Source organism: Nicotiana tabacum, chromosome 12, assembly GCF_000715075.1.
Source record: "Nicotiana tabacum cultivar K326 chromosome 12, ASM71507v2, whole genome shotgun sequence".
NCBI lineage: Eukaryota > Viridiplantae > Streptophyta > Magnoliopsida > Solanales > Solanaceae > Nicotiana > Nicotiana tabacum.
Window position 1 is genome coordinate 47,989,689 of NC_134091.1, and position 20,353 is coordinate 48,010,041.

A 20,353-nucleotide genomic window follows, 5' to 3' on the forward strand; every position below is an offset into this window, starting at 1 on the left:
ATAGATACATTTTTGAACTACTATTATTATTAATATATGTGTTAAGGTACTACGTATTTGATACCTTTTATATTTTTACTGTTAAAGCTTTATAACGAAGAGATCATTTAATTTTATATTGAAGTTTGAAAGATAATGCAACGAGAAGTATTTTCCTTTTTCAAAGTTAATGGAATAAAAGATGGCAAAAATTTAGCAAATCTGATAAAGGAAGAATCACTAAGTATACACAAAAACTAATTATTTAATGCGAAATATCATATTAGTCATAACATTATTTACTAAAACAAGAGAGTAAGTCAATTCTCTTTCTAAAATATTAAGATTTTTCATAAAAAAAAGTACAGTAGGAAAATTTGAATCTCAACGTGCTTTACATTTATAACCAAACATGATAAGGGCATTTTTGAGTGCAAAGTGCTAACTTTTATATTAAATATTTCGTACTTGCAATCTCCGGTTTGAGTAATTGGCTTTACATAAATTGAAGAATTTAAATGGTTTATTATTTTGAAAGAGAATGAAGTAACGTCACCAATTATTTTCTTTTTAAAATAAAAACACTTGAGTGTACGCATAATTGACACCAATAGCATTGGAAAAAAATGTTAGTTAAGTTATTTATTAATTTTAATTATTTTAAAGTTTTTCTTACTTTCTTTTGTCTTTCCTTAGATGAGATGAAATAAATAATTAAAATTTGAAAACACTCAAATTGTCTCTAATTTAAAATTACAAATTCGAATATAATTTATTAAAAGTTATAAATTGTATTTACTTAGGAACTAATAAATAATTAAATTATTATGATAAATAATGTATATTAAATAAAGCGTACTTAAAAAGTTTCTTAATGATACCATGATGGTGTAAGAATCGACAGAGAAATAATACGATATAGTAAAATTTAAGTAACAATTAAAAAAAATATTTTATTTAAAATAACAATACGATATAATACAACATGTAACAAATATCCAAACAAGCCGTAGGATTCGACAAAGAAAAAATTAAATCAAAATATATATCTAGACACAAAGTGCTCACATTGCCCTTGGGCCCAGGCTTAACTCAGGCATAGCTACACTAGTAAGTTAAAAAAGTTAAATTACTTTTTCTTTCATGCTAAATTAATTGATGGTAGTTAACTGTTTCTTTCAATTGAGTGCAACATATAGACTAGAACAAATTATTTACTAGGACGTGAGTATGTATTGTTACTGATTTGGGTCAATTTATAATTTCGCCTCATCAAGAAATTCCCTTCAGCGCTTTGTTACTCGTTCCAATTTCTCTGATCCCTCTGCTGGTTTCCTCCTAGCCGCCAAACATGCAGTAAATACTCCTTCTCCTTCGCCTCTATTCTTTCTTCTTGTAAAACATGCGAATTGATCTGTGTTTCTTTGTATTGTAGGTGGATTCTTATGTGAAGAGTGGTATGGTAATAGGATTGGGCTCAGGTCATGCTTCTGCTTTGGCTATACAATATCTAGGTCAGCAACTTGGGGTTGGTGCTTATAAAAGATGTCACTGGCATACCCACGTAAGTTCAAATGTCTAATTACCTAAATGTCTTGATGCTGGTAGTACACTTATTACACACATGCTTCTTGGTTACAGTCCCTTTAACATAAAAAACTGTATTTTGCTTCGGCTGTTGTATTCCAATTATATGAAGATCATTTACTGCGATCACAAAAGGAAATATAAAGAAGGGAAACATGATACGATCATACAATTTGATTTTGGTTTGTGTTCGTTTCGAGTGTTTTCCTTGTTGTAGTTCATAGTATAGATTAATTTGCCTGTTGAATAGACATACTTCATGTATATTTTTTTCCTTATCCCGTTTTACTTCATTTTCCTTTTAGGTTCTGTTTGGTGTGTAGGAAATGCTTTATCTCGAAAAATCATTTGTGGATCATTTCCAGTAAAAAGGGCAGCCCAGTGCACTAAACTCCTGCTATGCGCGGGTCCGGGGAAGGGACTGACCGCAAGGGTCTATTGTATGCAACCTTACACTGTATTTCTGCAAGAGGTTGTTTCCACGGCTTGAACCCGTGACCTTTTAGTCACATGACAACAACTTTACCAGTTACGCCAGAGCTCTACGGAGGGAATTTGGGGTCGTGACAAGTTGGTATCAGAGCTTTAGGTTCATAAGTGTTATGAGTCACAAGCAGGTTTAGTAGAATCTCGCGGATCGGTACAGAGACGTCTGTACTTATCTTCAGGAGGCTATGGAACTGTTAGGAAAATATTCACTTCTTTGATTCATTATCGTGCGCAATTGTTAACTTAAAAATTTTAAACCATTGTCTTTCTATTCTCTCACAAATGGTGAGGACACACACAATTGGATCCGAGGATCAGACACCTATGCCCCCTGCTGGAGCCGCAAGAGGCCGGGGTCAGGGCAGAGGCCGAGCCAGGGGCCAAGGAAGACCACGTGGTGCAGCCAGGGCATCTGTACGAGCTGCTGCAGAGGAGCCACCAGTAGCTCCAGTTGGAGAGCAGGCACCTGAGACGCCTGTTGCTGCACCAGCACTCTAGTAGACTCTAGCCCAGTTTCTGCGCATGTTCAACACCTTAGCTCAGGCTGGATTGATTCCATTTGCTCCTGCCACATCTCAAGCCGGGGGAGGAGCACAGACTCCCATCGTCGGTACTCCAGAGCAGCGGGTTCAGGTCGACCAGGTTTCAGAGATTGTACCAATGCAGCCGATAGCTCCCAGTTCGGCCCGAGGTTAGGGCAGCAGTTTCAGAGGGGGAGCAGCTCATGCTCGAGAGGTACAATAAGTACCACCCTCCCATATTCTGCGGTTTAGCTTCAGAGGATGCTCAGGGGTTTCTTGAGGAATGTCATCGTATCTTCCGTACTATGGGTATTGTGGATTCTAGTGGGGTTTCTTTCACGACATTCCAGCTTAGAGGAGCGGCTTACCAGTGGTGGCGAGCATACGAGTTGGATAGTCCGGCTGAGGCAGCTTCACTCACTTGGACTAAATTTTCAGAGATGTTCTTGATGGAGTATGCTCCTTAGAGTCTTAGAGATGCATTGTACGCATCGTTTGAGCAGCTGCGCCAAGTTTCTATGACTGTATCAGAATATGCGGCCTGATTTAGTGATTTGGCTAGGGATGCACCAGCCATAGTTGCTACTGTTCGAGAGCGGGTTCGTCGATTTATTGAGGGGCTCCACCCTAGTATCAGATTCAGTATGGCCCGAGAACTGGAGATGGATATCACATACCAACAGGCGGTGTCAATTGCTAAGAGATTGGAGGGTATGTGAACTCAAGAGAGAGAAGAGAGGAAAGCTAAGAGACCTCAGGATTTGGGCACATATAACAATTCTCGTGCCCCAGCTGCAGCCCGTCATGATAGAGGCTATGTGAGTCGTCCTATTCATTCAGCACTTCCAGCTTCCAGTGGTATTCCGGCTACTCCCAGACCTCAGGTTCTATATTATGCACTGCCGGTGTCTATTGTACCTCCTGTACGGGGTGCTTTCAGTGGGTAGTCTAGTCGATCAAGCCCGAGCCAGTCCCAGCACCCACATCCTCTAAGGGCTTGTTTTGAGTGTGGTGACACTCATCATATAGTGAGGGATTGCCCCAGATTTAGGAGGGGTGCACCTCCACAGATTTCTCAGGCCCCACCTATTCCACAGGACCCTCAGGCTTCTCAGGCCATGATCACTGCACCAGTTGCTACTCCACCTGCACAGCTAGTTAGAGGTGGAGGTCGGACAGGTAGAGGTCGCCCTAGAGGGGGAGTCCAGGCCAGATATTATGCCCTTCCTATTAGGACGGAGGCAGTTGCATCTAATTCCATTATCACAGGTATTATTCCGGTCTGTCATAGAGATGCATCAGTCTTTTTTGATCGAGGCTCCACTTATTCTTATGTGTCATCTTATTTTGCCCCGTATTTGGACGTATCCCATGATTCTTTGAGTTCTTATGTTTATGTATCTACACCCGTGGGTGAATATATTATTGTGGATAGCGTGTATCGGTCGTGTTTAATTGCTATCAGTTATTTAGAGAGCAGAGCTGATTTATTATTGCTCAGTATGGTGGATTTCGATATTATTTTGGGCATGGACTGGTTGTCTCCCTATCACACTATCCTTGATTTGTTACGCCAAGAAGGTGACGTTGGCTATGCCAGGTCTACCACGGCTAAAGTGGAGAGGTACCTTGGATCATGTTCCTAGCAGAGTTGTTTCATTTCTTAAAGCTCAACGAATGGTTGAGAAGGGGTGTGATGCGTATCTAGCCTATGTGAGAGATGTTAGTGTTGGTACTCCTACCGTGGAGTCAGTTCCTGTAGTAAGGGATTTTCCTAATGTATTTCCCGCAGATCTTTCGGGTATGCCACCCGACAAAGATATTGACTTTGGCATTGATTTGTTATCGGGCACTCAGCCCATTTTTATTCCACCATATTTTATGGCCCCAGCAGAATTGAAGGAATTAAAGAAGTAGTTACAGGAGCTGCTTGATAAGGGTTTTGTTCGGCCCAGTGTATCGCCTTGATGTACTCCTGTCTTATTTGTGAAGAAGAAGGATGGTTCAATGCAGATGTATATTGATTACCACCAGTTGAACAAGGTTACAGTGAAGAACAGGTATCCATTGCCATGTATTGATGACCTATTTGATCAGCTTCAGGGTGCCAGAGTGTTCTCTAAGACCGACTTGCGTTCAGGCTATCATCAGTTGAAGATTAGGGAACCAGATATCCCGAAGACTGCTTTCAGGACTCGGTATGGTCATTACAAGTTCCTTGTGATGTCTTTCGGGCGGACCAACGCCCAACAACATTTATGCATCTGATGAATAGTGTATTTCAGCCCTATCTTGACTCCTTCATCATTGTATTTATTGACGACATTCTGGTGTATTCCTGGAGCCGGAGGATCATGAGCAGCACTTGAGGACTATGCTTTAGACTTTGAGATAAAAGAAGTTATATGCAAAATTTTCAAAGTGTGAATTCTGGCTTGATTCAGTGGGATTTTTGGGTCATATAGTTTCGTGCGAGGGGATCAAGGTAGATCTGAAGAATATTGAAGCAGTACAGAGTTGGTCCAAACTGTCCTCAGCTACGAAGATCCAAATTTTCCTTGGTTTGGCAGGGTATTATCGCCGATTTGTAGAGGGTTTCTCTTCTATTGCTGCACTTATGACCAAATTGACCCAGAAGGGTGCTCCGTTCAGGTGGACTGAGGAATATGAAGAGAGCTTTCTAAAGCTCAAGACAGCTTTGACTACAGCCCCAGTATTGGTATTGCCTACAGGTTTAGGGTCTTATACTGTGCATTGTGATGCATCACGCATTGGTCTCGGTGCAGTGTTGATGTAAAACGGTAGGGTGATTGCCTATGCGTCCAGACAGTTAAAGGTATATGAGAAGAATTATCCGGTCCATGACCTTGAGTTAGCAGCTATTATTCACGCCTTGAATATTTGGCGGAATTATTTGTACGGTGTCCATTGTGATGTCTACACCGATCACCTGAGTCTACAACATCTGTTTAAACAGAAGGATCTTAATTTGTGGCAACGGAGATGGTTGGAGTTGCTTAAGGATTATGATGTCAGCATTCTCTATCATCCTAGAAAGGCCAATGTAGTGGCCGATTCCTTGTGTAGTAAGGCGGAGAGTTTGGGCAGCTTAGCTTATCTACCGGTAGCAGAAAGGCCTTTAGCCTTGGATGTTCAGGCGTTGGCCAAGCAGTTTGTCTGATTGGATATTTCCGAGCTGAGCAGAGTTTTGGCTTGTGTGGTTTCTCAGTCTTCTCTTTATGATCGTATCCATGAGTGTCAGTATGATGTCCCCCATCTGCTTGTCCTTAAGGACACAGTTCAACACGGTGATGCCAAAGAAGTCACTATTAGAATGACGGTGTATTACGGATGCAGGCAAGCTACGTGTACCCAATATAGATGACTTGCGTGAGTTGATTCTCTAGGAGGCTCACAGTTCGCGGTACTCCATTCATCTGGGTGCTTCAAAGATATATCAGAACTTGAGACAACACTATTGGTGGAGGCGGATGAAGAAAGAGATAGTGGAATATGTAGCTCGGTGCCTAAATTACCAGCAGGTGAAGTATGAGCATCAACGACCGGGTGGATTGCTTCAGAATTTGGATATTCCAGAATGGAAATGGGAGCGGATCACTATGGATTTCATTGTTGGGCTCCCACGGACTCGGAGGAAGTTCGATGCAGTTTGGGTGATTGTGGATAGATTAACCAAGTCAGCTCATTTCATTCCTGTGGTTACTACTTACTCTTCGGAGCAGCTGGCTCAGGTTTACATTCGCGAGATTGTTAGGCTTCATGGCGTACTGGTATCTATCATCTCTGACCGGGGTACACAGTTTACATCACGGTTCTGGAGGGCCGTACATCGTAAGTTGGGTACTCGGGTAGAGTTGAGTGAAACATTTCACCCTCAGACGGACAGACAATCAGAGCGTACTGTCCAGATATTGGAGGATATGCTTCGTGCGTGTGTGATAGATTTTTGGGGTGCTTGGGACCAATTCTTACCACTTGCGGAGTTTGCCTACAACAACAACTACCAATCGAGCATTCAGATGGCTCCGTATGAGGCCCTCTATGCTAGGTGGTATCGGTCTCCAGTGGTTTGGTTCGAGCCGGGCGAAGCTAGACTATTGGGTACGAGCTTGGTTCAAGATGCTTTGGAAAAGGTTAAATTGATTCAGGATCGGCTTCGTACAGCTCAATCTAGATAAAAGCGTTATGCGGATCGAAAGGTTTGTGATGTTGCATTCATGGCTGGTGAACGGGTCTTGCTCCAGGTTTTTCCTATGAAGGGAGTAATGAGGTTCGGAAAGAAGGGCAAGTTGAGCCCTATGTATATTGGGCCTTTTGAGATTCTTGAAAGAATTGGAGAGGTGGCTTATAGACTTGCACTACCACCTAATCTCTCTGTAGTTCATCCAGTGTTCCATGGTTCCATGCTTCAAAAGTATCACGGCGATCCATCTCATGTGTTAGACTTCAGCTCAGTCCAGTTGGATAAGGATCTATCTTTTGTCGAGGAACCAATGGTCATTTTGGACAGACAGGTTAGAAAGTTGAGATCGAAGAGCATTGCCTCAGTAAAAGTACAGTGGATGGGTCATCCGATCGAGGAGGCAACTTGGGAGACCGATCATGATGTGCACAACTGTTATCCTCATCTATTCACCACTCCAGGTGTAATCCTAAACCCGTTCAAGGAATAACGTTTGTTTAAGAGAGGGAGGATGTAACGACCCGGCCTGTCATTTTAAAAGTTGTAGCCCCATTCCCATATTTACTACTCATTCTATGCTTTATAACTGTTATGTGACTTGTCGGGGTATTCAGTTCGGGTCCGGAGAGATTTCAAAATGAATTGAGACACTTAGTCTCAAGGTTAAAAGCTTAAGTTGAAAATATTGATCGGATGTTGACTTATGTGAAAAAGACCCAGGAATAGAATTTTGATGATTCCAATAGCTCCATATGGTGATTCTGGACTTAGGAGCGTGTCCGAAAATGTTTTTGGAAGTCCGTAGTGGAATTAGGCTTGAAATGACGAAAGTTGAATTTTTGGGAAGTTTGACCGAGGAGTTGACTTTTTGATATCGGGATCGAAATCCAGTTCTGAAAATTTTCATAGCTCTGTTATGTCATTTATGACTTGTGTGCAAAATTTGAGGTCAATCGGACTTGATTTGATAGGTTTCGGCATCAAATGTAGAAATTAAAAATTCTTAAGTTCCTTAAACTTGAATTGGGGTATGATTCGTGGTTTTAGCGTTGTTTTATGTGATTTGAGGTTTCAACTAAGTTCGTATGATATTTTAGGACTTTTTGGTGTATTTGGTTGAGGTCCTGAGGGCCTCGGGTGAGTTCCGGATGGTTAACGGATCAATTTTGGACTTTGCATTCCAGCTGAAGAATGTTGGTTTTCTGTCACTGATTTCCTTCTACGCGATCGCATGAGAATGTCTGTGATCGCGTAGGCTAAGTTGGAGCAGTGTTATAAGGTCTGGGTGTTGAAACGCATGCGGTGAGATAAGGGTGGCTTGATACGCGTGGCTAGTAGGGAAACTACTAGAAGTCATGCAGTGTGATAAGGGTGGCTAAAACGCGGGATGCTATTTCGGGAAAAATATTTTCTTTAAAATAAATTGTGAAGGCTCCCGCGGTGATATAAGGAAATGAGATATTGTGAATTTATTTATGATTTGGGACTACGAGGCGGTACCTCGGGAGTGCCCTTGTTGATATTTCTTTATGGTTGCATTTGCCTTTGATTATTATCGTAATTTTTCTTAAAGTTGTAAATTTCTGTTTTCTTTTCCGCGAGGTATTATTTGCCCTTATTCTGTTATTATTTCCAGTAGGGCCTGACCTGACCTCGTTTCTACTCTACTGAGGTTAGGCTTGGCACTTACTGGGTACCGCTGTGGTGTAGTCATACTACGCTTCTGTACATCTTTGTATGTAGAACCAGGTAATTCCTACTAGCCCAAATATCAGTGAGCTACCTGTGTATGGAAACTTCGAGGTATATCTGCCAGCATCCGCAGACTCCGGAGTACCGTTCTATCCTTATTATGTTGCTTCTTTATTTTTTTTAGACTCTGATATATAGAGACATTGAGAAAAAATTCTTAGAAGCTTGTGACTTATTCCTACCGGGTTTTGGGAGTTGTAATTATGTGAATTGCAGATTTATTTATTTTAGATTTCTATTGTTATTCCGCATTGATAGGATTACCTAGTCTTAGAGACTAGGTGCTATCACGACATCTTACTGAGGGAATTTGGGGCCGTGACAGCGCGCCGAGCAAAATTGAGCCCGAGCCATCCCGGGAAGTCACCCGCAGAAATGAATCGGTCACGGAAAGGCCGAATGAAAATGAATCGGGGACTAACCTCGAGATCATAAAGATGCTCGAGGAGCTGACAAAACGGGTAGAATCGGGAGAGAAGAAAATCGAATCCAATGACAAAAAGGTGGAAACCTACAATTCCACGGTCGACCAAATCCTAGGAGCACCGCTGATATTAAAAGGCCTGGATTCTAAGAAGTTTGTTCAAAAACCTTTTCCTCCGAGTGCAGCTCCGAAGCCGATCCCTAAGAAGTTCCGCATGCCCGAGATTCCTAAGTACAACGGAATAACCGACCCAAATGAGCATGTGACCTCCTACACGTGCGCCATCAAAGGGAATGACTTGGAGGATGATGTGATCGAGTCAGTCCTGCTGAAAATGTTCGGGGAAGCTCTGTCAAAGGGAGCTATGATATGGTATCACAACCTACCTCCTAATTCTATTGACTCGTTTACTATGCTTGCAGATTCCTTCGTAAAAGAACACGCCGGGGCTATCAAGGTCGAGACCGGGAAGTCAGACCTTTTCAAAATAAAATAGAGGGATAATGAGAAGCTCAGAGAATTTGTGCCCCGGTTACAATTGGAACAGATGGTCCTTCCTCCGGTCGTGGACGATTGGGCCGTTTAGGCCTTCACCCAAGGACTCAATGTTCGAAGCTCATTGTCTTTACAACAGTTGAAACAAAATCTGGTAGAATATCCACATGTTACTTGAGCCAACGTGTATACCCGATATCAATCAAAATCAGGGTCGAAGATGATCAGCTTGGGGCCCCTTCCGGGTCCGTTTATCCCGTGAGAGCCGTCGACGGAGTCAAGAGAGACGTTGGCCATGAACCAAGATCAAACAGGGATCGGTATCAGCCATACAATGGATACCAAAGAAGCAGTGGGTCTCGGTGAAACACTATGAGAAGTGAAAGGAGGAGTGATCGAGGTCAGAACAATTGAGGATGCGTGAGCAAAAATAGTTTCGACAGGACCATCGGGCCTAAGGAAGCGCCAAGGTTACCGGAGTACAATTTTAATATCAACGCCGCCACCATTGTATCTTCCATCGGACACATCAAATACACTAAATGGACCCGACCTCTACAGTCCGATCCAGCCCAAAGGGATCCTAACCTAATATGAAAATATCATGGCACTCACGGCCACAGAACAGAGGATTGCCGACAATTAAGAGAGGAAGTAGCCAAGCTATTCAACAACGGACATCTCCGAGAGTTCCTGAGCGATCGAGCCAAGAATCATTTCAGGATTAGAGATTCTAATAAATAGATCATGCAGGAAGAACCTCATCACGTCATTAACATGATCATCGGTGGGGTCGACGTTCCGCAGGGGCCGATGCTAAAGCGGACCAAAGTATCCATCACAAGGGAAAAATGGACTCGAGATTACGTGCCAGAGGGAACCTTGCCTTTCAACGATGAGGACACTGAAGGGATCGTGCAGCCCCACAATGATGCACTGGTAATATCTTTACTCATAATTAAATCTTGAGTTAAGCGTGTGTTAACTGATCTAGGTAGCTCAGCCAACATCATCAGATCGAGGGTCGTGGAACAACTCGGTCTACAATATCAATTCATGACTGGAGTCCGATTTCTAAACGGATTCAACATGGCATGTGAGACCACTAAAGGAGAGATAACATTACCGGTGAACGTCACCGGGATCATTCAGGAAGCCAAGTTCTATGTAATCGAAGGAGATCTGAGGTACAATGCTTTATTTGGGAGGCCATGGATCCACAACATGAGGGCAGTACCCTCAACTCTGCACCAAGTGTTGAAATTCCTAATGCCAGGAGGGATAACAATAATTTACGTAGAACAACTGACCGCAAAGGAGATGTTCGCGGTCGACGAGGTGGTCCCGATATCCGTACTAACCAACGTCTAGTAAATCGGAAGTTTGTAAAAAAATCAATGGAGGTTTATATTGACGATATGTTGGTTAAGTCCCTGCGAGCAGAGGACCATTTGAAGCATTTGCAGGAAACCTTCGACATATTGAAGAAATACAATATGAAGCTGAACCCAGAAAAATGTGCATTTGGAGTCGGATTAGGAAAATTTCTCGGATTCATGGTGTCCAACCGGGGGATCAAAATCAATCCTGATAAAATCAAGGCCATAGAGAACATTACCGTAGTGGACATCATCAAGGCCGTACAAAGGTTAACCGGACGCATAGCCACTTTGGGTCGATTTATCTCGAGGTCCTCCGACGAGAGCCACCGGTTCTTCTCACTGTTGAAGAAGAAGAATAACTTCTCATGGACTCCGGAGTGCCAGCAAGCCTTGGAGGAACTCAAATGGTACCTCTCGAGCCCACCTTTGCTTCACACTCCGAAGGCAGACGAACAACTGTACCTATACTTAGCAGTATCCGAGGTGGAGGTAAGTGGAGTCCTGCTCCGGGAAGAAGAAGGTATGCAATTTCCTATCTATTATGTTAACAGAACTCTAAGCGAGGCCGAAACTAGGTATCCTCACCTAGAAAAATGGGCGTTCGCTTTGCTAAGCGCCTCTAGGAAGCTAAGACCATACTTTCAATGTCACCCCATATGTGTTGTAACTACTTACCCATTGAGGAACATAATGCATAAACCCGAGCTCTCGGGATGACTGATAAATGGGCCGTGGAAATCAGTGGATAGGATATCGAATATCGACCCCGGACCGCCATCAAATCTCAAATTTTGGCAGACTTCGTGGCCGACTTTACGCCGGCCCTAATACCCGAGGAAGAAATAGAGTTATTGTTGAACTCAGGGACTTTTTCGGGAATCTGAACCCTCTTTACGGATGGTGCCTCAAACGCAAAGGGGTCCAGACTTGGCATTGTATTGAAGTCACTGACAGGTAATGTAGTTAGACAATCTATTAGAACTATAAAATTGACTAACAACGAGACCGAGTATGAGGTCATGATTGCAGGTCTCGAACTGGCTAAACGCTTGGGGGCAAAGATGATCGAGGCTAAGTGCGACTCCCTCCTTGTGGTGAACCAAGTTAATGGGATGTGTGAAGTCAGAGAGGAGCGAATGCAAATATACCTGGATAAACTACAAGTGACGCTACGATGAATATAAATTATTCATGTAATTTCATATGCAAAAAATAAGTTTAAAAAAAAAATGAATAATGATATCCTATCCTCGCATATTTTCTAACAAATCTTGTAGGAAGAAGAAATTATAAAAAAGAAGGAAAGAGTCTAAAAGAAAAGAGAATCTTCATATTCACAAATGTGGAATATACACATGGACTTATGGAAAGAGATAATTAGAGATGAAAAGGAGCATAGTTGCATATGTGGAATCTATATACGCAAGGTCACATTCGCATACATGGAACCTACATTTGCAAGACTAACTCATGAAGTCAAGAGTAAAGCACAAGTTCCATAGTCGCATATATGGAATCTACGTACACAAAGGTCACTTCGCATACATGGATTTCACATTCGCAAAAGTGAAACATGACAAAAACTACTAATTTTTTCCTATAAATAGCAAGCTCTCTTTGTATAAGAAAATCCAATCTTTGTAAGACAAGAACTAGTCTTGGTCTTTCTTTCTTTGTAGTAAAAATACTTAGTCTTTTAAATATTTCTAGTCTTCTAAATATCTTTTGTAGCTTTTCTTACTCCATAATGGAGTAATCTCTTTTCGTTGGGATAGTTGATGAACCTTGACATATTTTATAATATTATCTCAGTTTTTATATATTCTTGCCTTGCAACTTTTTATTTACATTTCATATTGTACTGAAATGATGGTTTTTAATTACTCTATTATCACTTCTATATATTTTATTTCTAAGTTATTCATATATTTTTTTTGTAATTCTCGGGGAGCAAAATTAATATATAATAACTGATGAATAAAATAGTAGAGTGAAAATAATTTTTCAGTAAACTATTATTTCAAGTCATTAATCTTGCTTGCCTCAGTTTTAAGTCTCACGGAGGAATTGTTGTAGGCAAGATTATTGATATTTAGTAATAATATTCTCACGAAGTTTTTACTTTCTTTTAGCACAAGTCAAGCAAGTAAAATATTTCGGTTTAAACGTCACCAGTCTTAAGTTGATTAATTAACATAATTCTCACAGAGTGTTATTAATTGATTATTGTTTAGTGAGCAAAATATATTTGTATTAGATATAAGCAATTATTCTTTAGATAAATAAATGTAGAAATTGATATTTTATTATAGTAATATTATCAAGTGAATTCAATGATTCCCAACTCTTTTTTAAAATTATAAATCTTCTAAAAGTTATTTGTTTTGTTTAAGTAATTCACAAGTTTTAAACCTCACTCACTTTTCATCAATTTGATTCTCTCAAATAGTAGTTAAAATATTACAAATCTGTAGCATCGATTATCCAAGAAATTCCAATACACATTGACCTCATCCAATTTTTGGCGCCATTGTCGGGGATTAGCATACATCTACTTCAGATTAAATATTTTGTTACTAATTTGAGTACTTATTATTATAATTATTGTTAAGTTATTATTTTTATTTATTTTTCCAAAAAACATTTAGTTGTTATTTAGTAACACTACTACAATAGTTCGTACTTTTTTATCTAGTTCTATTATTATTTTAGGAACTACTTTAATTTTCAAAACAAAATAAAAAGGTTTTGCATTTCTTTTATTTAAAACTTTTGTGTAGTTTATGACCCGCTCTTCTACAAAAAAGTTGGCTAGTTACGATCCAGAAATTGAAAAATCTCTTCGATTGTGCAGTAAAGGACAAACATCATCTTCTCAAAGCATAGCTCGTGAAGGAATAGAGAATCAGGGAGTAGAAGACATTCAACCACCAGTCCATGTATAGGATCAGTTTGATGAAGTAGCACCAAGGCCAGCAAGCAGAATCCTAAGGGATTATGTTAGACCTGACCGCTTCAACTGTGAATCTAGTGTCAGAAAACCCCCAGTGGCAGCCAACAACTTTGAAATCAAGACAGGCCTGATTCAAACGATTCAACAGTCTTGCATCTTTACTGGAGACGCAAGTGAAGATCCACACAGTCATTTAATTGACTTTTTGGAACTTGTTGAAACATCTAAGTATAATGGAGTACCTCATGAAGCTATCAAGTTAAGGCTATTTCCTTTTTCTTTAAAAGGAGATGCCAAACCTGGTTGCGAAGTTTGCCACAAGGTTCCATTACCACATGGGACCAAATGACTCAGAAATTTTTAAACAAATATTTTTCCCCCGCTAAAACCACAAAGTTAAGACAAGACATCTCTAATTTCTTGCAGACTGACACTGAGTCAATTTATCAAGCTTGGGAAAGATTAAAAGCAATGTTAAGAAAAGGCCCACACCATGACATTACTAAACATATGCAATTGTATATTTTTTATCATGGGTTAAAACCATCTTCTAGAAATGTGATTGATGCAGCTGCAGGAGGTTCTGTAATGGGAAAAACCACGGAAGAGGCATTACAATTGTTGAACGAGATTTTTGAGAATGCCATCCAATGGTCATCTGAGCATGTAATCATCAAGAAGGCTGCTATGGTAAATCAAGTTGATGCTTTAAATACACTAACACAATAAATTATTTCTTTGGAACAAAAGTTTGAATCTTTTCAGGTGAATACACAATAACCAAGCCAATCTGAGGCTTGTGACATGTGTGGAGGAAACCATCTGAACAATGAATGTCAAACAAGCAATCATAATGACGAACAAGTCCATTCTATCGGTTAAAAACTGTCCCCTTTTGGGATTCCAATGGCATAAAAGTATCCAGGATTTCAATAGAGCAATCCAAATGGTACAGAGAACTCTTAAAGCTTCAGTAAAAGTGCAGTGGAGAGGCCAGCTAGTCGGAGAAGCTACTTGGGAGATAAGCGGGAGATGCGGAGCAAATATCCACACTTATTTAAGGCTCCAGGTATAATTCTAAACCCGTTCGAGGACGAACGTTGTAAGAGGGGGAGAATATAATAACCCGACTGGTCATTTTGAGTATTACAACCCTTGTTTCCTCATTTACTGCTTAATTTATACTTTATAGTTGTTATGTGACTCGCCGGGGTGATTGGTTCGGGTTCGGTGAGGTTTTTTAATGAATTGAAACACTTAGTTCCAACATTTAAAGCTTAGGTTAAAATAGTGACTAGATGTTGACTTATGTGTAAAAGACCTCAGATTTGAATTTTGATGGTTCCGTTAGCTCCGTTGGGTGATTTTGAACTTAGGAGCATGTCCGAATTGTGATTTGGAGGTCTGTAGCGGAATTACGCTTAAAATGACGAAAGTTGCATTTTTGGGAAGTTTGACCGAGGGGTTGACTTTTTGATATCACGGTTGGAATTCGATTCAGAAAATTAGAATAGGTCCGTTATGTCATTTATGACTTGTGTGCAAAATATGAGGTCAATCGGACTTGATTTGATAGGTTTCGGCGTTGAAAGTAAAATTGAAAGTTCTTAGTTTCATTAGGCTAGAATTGTGGTATGATTCATGGTTTTAGCGTTGTTTGAGGTAATTTGAGGGTTCAACTAATTTTGTATGATGTTATAGGACTTGATGGTATGTTTGGTTGAGGTTCTGGGGGCCTCGGGTGAGTTTCAGATGGGTGACAGATCATTTTTGGACTTGGCTTGTTGGTGAAGAGTGCTGGTGTATTTTTCTGCTTTCCTCTTATGCGTTCGCGAGGAGGGTCTCGCGTTCGCAAAATGTACCTGGAGGTGGATGAGAAATTGTTCTTCGCGTTCGCTAAGGTTTGGACAGTGAATGCATCACAAACGTGAGAAGGGCGACGCCTTTGTGAAGAAGAGAGAAGGCAGCTGGGGATCCCGTGCATTTGGCCTTCGCGTTCGCGTAGAGGTTGTCGCGTTTGCAAAGTGAGGGGCCAGCGAAGCTTCGTGTTCACGAGGCTTGGGATGCGTTCACGAAGGGTTATGAGGGGCAGTCAGATTGTTCTACGTGAATGCGAGGATGGGGTCGCGTTCGCGTTGAAGGCATATCTGGGCAGAATTAAAAGATCCATAACGAGGGTTTTGAGGTCATAACACAAAATTGAATTGGGAGCTCGGTAGAAGGCAATTTTTGGAGAGATTCTTGCGTGGGTATTTGGGGTAAGTGATTCCTAGCTAGTTTTGGTTAATTTCCATGATTATGCTTCTGATTCCATCATCTAATGGGGGAATTAAGTTGAAAAATTTAGAAAACCCTCTTGATTTAATTTGAAGATTTGAGGGTCGAGTTGATGTCAGAATTAAGTAAAATTGGTACGGTTAGCTTATGGTTAAATGGGATTTTGGATTTATAACTTTTGTCGGGTTCCGAAATGTGGTCCCCACAGGCAATATTTGGGCTGAAATTTCGGATTTGATGGAAAAATTGTATTTTCTTATGGAATTAATGCCTATATTTTTTATTAACTGAATCAGATTATTTGTGGCTAGATTCGAGGCGTTTGGAGGCCGATTCGCGAGGCAAAGGGATTGCAGAATAAAGAATTACATGGTTTGAGGTAAGTAACAGTTAAATTTGGTCCCGAGGGTAGGTAAACCCAGATTATGTGTTATGTGATTGGTTCTGAGGTGACGCACATGCTAGGTGATAGGCGTGTGGGCGTGCACCGTTAGGAATTGTATCTTGGTCAATTCCATGGAACTATGTAGTTGAATAATCTGTTGATATCCGTACATTTTCCACGTAGTTAGAGAAATTAATCTATAAATCATGTTTAAACTATTTGTTGACATTGTTGGGACCCATAGAGGTCATGTACATGTTGAATTATTTGCTAAATTGCTGCTTCATACTCAGTCATAATTTTTACTCGCATATTTCATCTCAGTCTCTCTTATTCATTATTGATGCATCATATCTTTACTGTTGGGCTGCTTATCATGATTTCGGAGAGCCCGAGAGCCTAGAGAGGTTGATGATTGAGTGAGGCCGAGGGCCTAATTATGAGGATTTTTATGGGATCAGGCTACACGCCGCAACATGTTTTGTTGATTTATGCCATGGTTGGCTTGTTGTAGCTCTTGGGCTCAAGGAGCCCCTCCGGAGTCTGTACACATCCCCAGTGAGTGCAAGTACCTACTGAGTGCGAATGCCGAGTGCTGAGTAATTGAGAGGAATGAGTGGGTGTGAGGAAAGAGTGTTTGTGAGGTTGGAGTGAATGGGATGACTGAGTGACTGTTGCTTTGAGAGGATGCATTGTTTTCATTATTTTTGCACTTCAACTATCATATATCACTTTTTTAGAAATTTCTGAGAGATACTATTTTTCGTTTCATTTGAACTTGATATGAAATTACTGTTGGGGGCTTAAATGTTGAGCTTGAAAGTATGCATACCTTCTTATGTTGAAAATTACTGTAATTGGACTTAGCTGTGAAGCTCGTCACTACTTTCAGTTCTTTATTTAGTATTGTTATCTCATGAGTTGGTTGTACTCATACTACACCCTGCACTTCGTGTGCAGATCCAGGTACTTCCGGACACAATGGGTGTTGATTCTTTCGCACAGTTGATTTTCCTGAGATTCAGAGGTAGCTGTCGTGTTTCGCAGACCTTGTCTCTCTTTCCCTATCTACTTGTTTACTGTATTTGGTTTTAGACTATTATAGATCATATTTTTCATACTTGTAATGTATAGATGCTCATGTACTAAGTGACACCGGGTTTTGGGAGTGTATTTATATCCAGTATTTGTGGGATTTTCTCTTAAACTTAGTTATTAAGTTTTTCGTATTTAAAAGAAATTATGGGTTATTGATTTTGTCAGCTTGCCTAGTATTAAGGTAGGCGTCATCACGACGGGTGAGATTTCAGGTCGTGACAAGTTGGAATCAGAGACTAGGTTACATAGGTCTCACGAGTCATGAGCAGGTTTAGTCGAGTCTTGCGGATTGGTACAGAGATGTCTGTACTTATCTTCGAGAGGCTGCCGAACCCTTAGGAAAATTTCACCTTCTTGTATTCAGTCGTGCGAATTTGTTGATTCCGGAAACTAAATCTCTGTTATTCTATTCTCTCACAGATGGTGAGGACACGTACTACCAGATCAGATGGTTAGACACCAGTGCCACCAGTTAGGGCCGCAAGAGGCCGGGGCCGAGGTAGAGGTCGAGGTGTAGCTCGTACAGCAGTTGGAGTAGCACCTGTAGCACCACCAGTTGCTCCAGCTTAGCAGCAGACTCCAAATATAGCTGAGCCGACAGGACTAGCTCAGGCACTAGCTGTGTCCATTGTGATTCCAGGCCTTAAGGAGGCTCTGGCCTAGATATTGATAGTTTGCACTGGCCTTACTCAGGTAGTTTCGGCTCAGGCCGCACCTGCCACTTCTCAGGACAGGGGAGGTACTCATACCCTTATTGCCTGTACTCCAGATTAGGTAGTGTAGGGACTTCAAATATCGGGGGCACTACCAGCCCTGCTAGTTTCAGCTACTCCGGCTCCGGTAGTCCCTGTTATGGCAGATGATGAGCAGAGGAGACTTGAGAGATTTGGAAGGCTTCGACCTCCATTATTTAGCGGTGCTGAGTTAGAGGATACTCAGGGTTTTCTGGATAAGTGCCAGCGGATGCTTCGGACAGCGGGTATTCTGGAGACCAATGGGGTCTCGTTCACTACTTTTCAGTTTTCTAGGGCTGCCTTCAGATGGTGGGAGGCTTATGAAAGGTGCAGGCCGATCGGTGCAGTACAACTTACATGGCAGGAGTTCTCCGTTATCTTTTGGAGAAGTTTGTGTTGCAGTCTCGCAGAGAGGAGCTAAGCAGACAGTTTGAGCAGTTACATCAGGATGGTATGTCTGTGACGCAGTACGAGATGAGATTTTTTGAGTTGGCTTCTCAAGAAGTTTGGTTGGTTCCCAATGATAGGGAAAGGATTAGGAGATTCATTGATGGCCTCACATATCAGCTGCGGTTACTTATGACTCGGGAGAGGGTATCTGGTGCTACGTTTGATGAGGTAGTTGACATTGCTAGGCAGATAGAGATGGTCCGTATCCAGGAGCATGGCGAGAGGGAGGCCAAGAGGCCTTGTGGACCAGGTGATTTCGGTTGTGTTCCTTCAGGGGGTCAGTTTTATCGCGACAGGGGTCGTCCTTACAGACACGCTCAGACGGGTCATCCAGTTCACCGTGGTGCATCTTCCGGCCATGGTTTATATAGTTCTCATCAGGGTCAGTCATCTCTCAATGCCCTTCAAGCCCAGAGTTCGTCCTGTGGCCCTTAAGTTCAGGGTTCATTTGCACCGGGTGCTTCTAGTAGTTATTCTGGTTCTCGAGGCCCGATTCAGTCTTCACCACCACAAGTACCGGGGAGTTGCTTTGAGTGCGGGGGAGTTTGGGCATATGTGGAGGTAGTGCCCTCGTCGCTCGGGAGGTCCAGTGCAGTAGAGATGTCAGACTACGACTTCAGCACCAGTTACTTCGCTACCCGCCCAACCAGCTAGGGGTCACCTAAGAGGGGGAGGCCGATCAGGTAGAGGTCAGGCTCGATTCTATGCTTTTACTGCTCGATTCTATATTATTTAACCATGGTTCTACTTATTCGTATGTATCATCGTACTTTACTCATTATCTGGATATGCCCTGTGAGTCCTTAGTTTCACCTATTCGTGTATCTACGCCGGTGGGCGATACTATTATTGTGGACCGTGTATATCGGTCTTGTGTGGTAACTATTGGGGGACTGGAGAATAGAGTTGATCTTTTATTGCTCAGTATGATTGATTTCGATGTAATTTTGGGTATGGATTAGTTGTCTCCATGTTATGCTATTCTGGACTGTCATGCAAAAACCGTGACATTAGCAATGCCAAGGTTGCCGAAGGTTGAATGGAGAGGTCTTCTAGACTATGTTCCCAACATGATAATTTCTTATTTGAAGGCCCAACATATGGTTGGAAAGGGATGTTTGTCATATTTGGCCTTGTGAGAGATGTTGACGCATATACTCCTACTATTTATTCAGTACCGGTAGTGCGAGACTTTCCAGATGTATTTCCTGTAAATCTGTCGGGTATGCCACCTGACAGGGATATTGATTTCGGTATTGACTTGGTGCCGGGCACTCAGTCCATTACTATTCCTCCATATCGTATGGCCCTAGCCGAGTTGAAAGAATTGAAAGAGCAACTTTAGGAACTCCTTGATAAGGGGTTTATTAGGCCTAGTGTGTCACCTTGGGGTGCACAGGTTCTGTTTGTGAAAAAGAAAGATGGTACCATGCAGATGTGCATCGATTACAGGCAGTTGAACGAAGTTACACTCAAGAATAAATATCCTTTGCCGCATATTGATGATTTATTTGACCAACTTCAGGGAGCGAGGGTATTCTCCAAAATTAATTTGAGATCTGGATGTCACCAGTTGAAAATTTGGGATTCAGACATTCTAAATACGATATTCAAGACTCGTTA

General features: G+C 41.5%; 1 long non-coding RNA gene and 1 other non-coding gene across 2 annotated transcripts; one reads left to right on the forward strand and one right to left on the reverse strand.

The window, feature by feature from the left end:
* The first annotated feature begins 1,216 nt into the window (after window positions 1–1,216).
* On the forward strand, window positions 1,217–16,309 carry LOC107803607 (uncharacterized). Its single transcript, XR_001652046.2, has 3 exons — window positions 1,217–1,335; window positions 1,415–1,543; window positions 13,688–16,309. It is a non-coding gene; the product is annotated as an uncharacterized LOC107803607 (long non-coding RNA).
* LOC142167646 (small nucleolar RNA R71) lies at window positions 14,180–14,286 on the reverse strand. Its single transcript, XR_012697735.1, has one exon. It is a non-coding gene; the product is annotated as a small nucleolar RNA R71 (small nucleolar RNA).
* Window positions 16,310–20,353: the final 4,044 nt, after the last annotated feature.